We start from the raw sequence: 5,152 nt of genomic DNA on the forward strand, positions 1-5,152 counted from the left end.
ATCAAACCTTGTCATCAACCATTACTAGATTTAATAATCCCTTCAGACAAAATTTTTGGCATGATACCACATGAATTGATGCATCAAATTGTCAAAGGAAGGACCCTCTCCACTAGTCAAATAATATACCTAAAGCTTGCAGTTAGACAAGAGCTAATTAAAATAAACTAGGTTACCCCTTACCCTTGCAAGAGCATTGAGTGAAAGATTTCCATCATGGAACCCTAGAGCATTGAGCGAAAGATTTCCATCATGGGACCCTAGAGGGAAGAAACTCGTAACGGAAGCTAGAGTGACATTGAAATTTGTAATAGAATCTCAAGAGGGTGGAACCACCCTCAAATGGTCCTTGAGGATCTTAGATTGGATTATCTAAGATCTTGCCAGAAACCCAACCCATGAGCTATAGGACCTAGGAAAAATTTACCATCCAAAAACTAATGGGTGATGCTAATTGGATGTAAGACCAATTGCGTAAATTCTTGATCTTGTTGCATAAGAATGAGGGACGAAACAAGGGTATTCCCTACTCCTAGAGTGGACCATTATAGTTGACTCCAAAGTAAGAAAAATCAAAAGGTTGAATGCTAAGCATTCAAAAAGGAACTCCACCTTAGTAAGTGTTCTAAGCACTCGCCCACATTATTGTTTGTGCTTGTAATTTAAGGAGCATTGTCTAGCCCAAGCTCTCATAAGAATCTAGTATAATCAGGTTAAATTCTTGGAGGGTGCACCAAGCCGCCCCCAGCTGGCCTCCAACCCTATCCAAGGGGTTTCTAAATAATTGTGATGAGAATGTGGACTGAACATATCAGGAGATGTCTCTCCATGGATTAGTTTGATCGTCGGAGGATGCTTGGATGCGAGGAGGGGATTTGTTTGTAAAACCCCTGCCTCCAGGTCCTACTCAAACGATCTACGACAGTCAAGATGGATTCTCGAGGCCCTGTTACTAGTGTAAGGGCAGAAACTTGGAGGAAAATAAGACACATCCTCATGAATTGTGGGAAATGTCCTTTGGATCGGACTTGTATCTTAGCTAAGATGTTAATATAAAGTTTACTTTCAAGGAATTTTTCTGGAGTGTTTTTGTGTCAATGCATAAAATTACATAAAGGAACATGTGGAGGCAAAGCTACAAATTAATTAAGGAAGCTACTTATATGTGTTACCATTAATGTACCCTTAGGTAAGTAGAAAAATAAATCTATCAAGGGAAGTCGGTGGATGGAACCCTTGACGGGTTTGTCCTATGATAGGGTGGTCCCAGAGAACTGGGAGGCTTCTCAACATTCAAATCGTGATGACATATTGACCTTAGATAATGTAGTGTAGAACCCTGGCTCATATCATTTTAGGGGACCGAAATGGGACTTTACCCTATGGGTAGAGAGGTCGAGCAATACATCCCTCTCGTTTCCCATTCTCTTTGAATCAAGTGTGATATGAGTTCGCTTCAGTTCAGATGCTCTATGCAAAGGAGATTGATCGATGCTAGAAGGCTGTAAAATGACTTGACCATTAAAAACCCAATAAGATTTAGATCAATCCTAACAAGGTTGATCGATATGTTTTGTTGTGGAGAAAACTCAAAAGTATCTAACCAACAACTCCTGTGATATTCCGTGGGAGTGCTAGGCAGCATCTTTTACTAAAACGTGTCAAGGATTGGACGACATGCTACATTATCAATATCATTATCTTCCCACTCAGCCCCCACTAGGCCAATTTTTTAGTTCCCTAACTGTAGCTTTCACCTTAATCAGATGTAGCTCAAACATTTACTTCTTAGTGACATTGATTCCCATAGAGTATCCTAAGTATCTCAAATATTTGCTTGGGTTTGATTAGTGTGAATCCATATTGCTTAAGCTCTCCCTTCTCTTAGGTAGTGGCGATGTAGAGCATTGCAATCTTCTTAATACTTACCTCTAAACTTGGAAACATATAGAACACATTGTAGATGTTAAGAAGGGAGTCAATGTTGTGCTTATCTTCCTTCATAATGTTTAAGTTATTATTTGTAAATATTTGAGCATATGCAATAGAGTTGTTTGGTAGAGGGAGATCTCTAAGTACCCAAACTATATTTGAAGTCAATCATGTGTAAGAGTGGATCAGTTTTAATACTACTAGAGCAAGGGAGCCAAGAGGCATCCCTATCTCATTGACCCACAAAGCTGTAAGGAAATAGAGGCAACCCATTAACATTTACTATTGCAATCACATTAGTAAAGAGCCCAACCATCATCCTATAGAATGGCTTACCAAATCCTAGCCATTCAATAGTATCCATGATAAAATCCCATGAGACTAGATCATATGCTTTATCCATTTCCATATTGATGAGCACAAATTTCCCATTAATTTGCAATGTTAAATCCTTTGAGAATACCAAGTTTAAGATTACATCATGATTGAGCTTCCCATGCAACAAGACATGTTGATCCCTATGGAAATTTTTGGGAAGACATTACTTGATCCTTGAGGCAATGATTTTTATTATTATCTTAGAGTAGTCATTTAACATGGTCAAAGGCCTCAATTGATCAATCATCAACCTGTCCATTGATTTTGGGATCAACTTTTTCATACATGATTAGTATATCCTAGCTAATTTGTAGTTCCCCTAAAATGATTGGCAAAGTTCTCACACATCCTTGTTTAGTTATAAAAGAATAACCTTTTCCATTCAAGCTCATTACTTTTATATATGATTTCTAAGGTTAGGGTTTCCCCTTTCCCTTGGACATCTTGCCCAAATTTTGAGTAATTGATCAATCTTCTATATTTCCACACTTTTAGTCCCTTTTCGTATGTTGCTATTTGATCATTTGCACAGGAGAAGAGCCTGGGTCTTAGAAATTTAATGCAATGCTTTGAATAACTTATACAGTTTTCCAAAAATTATGTGGCTACAATGTTTAATGTCTTCATGCTTCCAAACTGATTAACATTTGTGCCTCTCTTGATGGAGTACTAGTCCCATGGCAATCTCTCTAGCCAGTGGAAAGTGAGATTGGTGGAGGGGTTCTCGAATGGTGATGGTGAGGATTGGATAGGGTGGAGATAAGAAGGGTTGTGGTAGTTGGAGGTAGAGAAGTCCATAGTAAGAGGTCAATGTTGGCCACCAAGTGTTCATGGGTCTCTAGATGCTCCAGGTACCTATTATATTATGGTGTAGTCCCTATGTGGGTGACTACCTATCTTGTGAAATGCTTATGCAATGGAACTAAGAGATGGATCAAGTTACAAGTAAACTTAGAGTGTTTTCCCACACTTGAGGACCCAATTCATGGAAGGTTTTGGTGCTATGTAGACTTGAAGGAGACAAGTATGCCAAGCGTACTTGGGATGCCCTTCCGTTGACATGCCTTGGAGTAGCAATATGGGGGAATGAGCTAAGAGATGGACCCCTAGGTGCTATGAATACAGTGTCTTGTGCTTCTTTTCTTTTCTTCTTCTTTCATTGTTTCTTTTTTATAAGTGGAAAATTAGACAAGTAGACACACTACTCAAGAACTAGTCCAAGCGCATGCTAAAGGCCTCCCATGTTGATCATGTATTATTTCAATGAATTGCACAATTGTAGGGAATGCGACTATCCAACATATTCTCTAGTAGCTCAATACAATAAGGAGGCAATAGTGTGGCTTGAAGATGAAGTCCTATCATCACCATCCAATCAATTCCTTTGTTTACATAAAAATCCAATGGGATAGGTCACTCCTCATATGGCATAACTGGCTCTTGAAGTAAAATAATGAGGAGTCAAGGATAGTTGCAAGCGGTGATAAAATAAGGATCGGGGCAATCTGTGGATCTTCTAACAAATACAGTAAATGATGGGATGATCTCAAGGGGCTAGAACATGTAGGTCTTCTTCTTGTCATTGGCTCTTATATTGGGGATTTTGGGTAAGTTATACCTACCATGTTCTCCTTCAATGTAATCATTGCTATATCATGAGGGTAGAGACAATGGAGTGGGTTCACCTTTGCAATGTCACTGGAGTGGACGAAGGCTTGCCAAGATATTTTGTCATTTTCTAGGATTGGGTATCTCTATTTTGGTGGTTGGCTTGGCCAAGCTTCTCATGGCCTCACAGTGAGGTATCTCCTTTTGCCTCTCGTGACTTGGCAAGATTCCTTGAAGGCTTCTATATCAAGTTGTGTAGCCAAATTTTCTTCTATGCTCTTAATTTCCCTGATGAGCACTTGTACTGTGTGTGGAGATAGTGGATTTTTGAACTTGTTTCCCTAATCCACCTTAAAGTTGAAAATCACTGCATTGTTTAATTCTTCATGTGTCGGGTACTTTTGTAATACTTCCTCAAGGTTCACATGCTTTGCATCAACCAAAAGCTTAGAAGGAAGGGGACAATCTTCTGTGGCTATGCATGCAACTCCTCAATCATAACTTCATGATCTTCTTTTTGTTCTAGGGTTTCTTCTATCAGGTGTTCCATGAGGTCTCCAATGTCAAAGTCTAGCAAGCCAGGTAGAACTATTGGAGGGGTCGTGGTAGTTGGTGGTTCCAAGATTAGTGGAGACTTAGGGGGAGATGATTCTTCCTCTATTAGTCCCATCATTTCTATCTCTTGTTCCCTATATCCCTTCTGTAATAGGTTCCTTTTATGACCTCCTATCTTGTTGGCACGATGGTTAACAAGCATAGCTTCTTTATCTACTCCATTCCCTTCAAAAGGATTTGCACTATCCCTAATTGTGCCTTAAGCTTGTGAAACTTCAAGAGAGAAAATAAGATGAAGGGTTAGAGTTAGAGTAGAGAGTAGTGTGCTCTCTCACAATCTAAATGAGATTTTCTACCATCTAAATGTATACAATAATATCTAAAAATTTAGCTCCAGTATGAACATCTAGCCTAGTATTGTGATCCAATAGAGTATCCAAAGGTTTGTATTCTGTCACAGTATATTTATTTAGAATCTCAAGTGCATACTATCTTTGCATCAACCAATCTCCATGAGGTGAATTCACAACCTCAATGTCTAAAAATAACTTCAATTCTCTGAAATCCTTCATATCAAATTCAATTTTTAGCATGGTTATAGTATTCTATATTGCAATGGTGTCATCCCCTATAATGATTAGGTAATCTACATAGATGACTAGTATCACAAGACCTACAT

The sequence above is a fragment of the Lygodium microphyllum genome, chromosome 15, assembly GCF_053477565.2.
Source record: "Lygodium microphyllum isolate KBCC chromosome 15, Lygodium_microphyllum_v1.1.10, whole genome shotgun sequence".
Classification (NCBI taxonomy): Eukaryota; Viridiplantae; Streptophyta; class Polypodiopsida; order Schizaeales; family Lygodiaceae; genus Lygodium; species Lygodium microphyllum.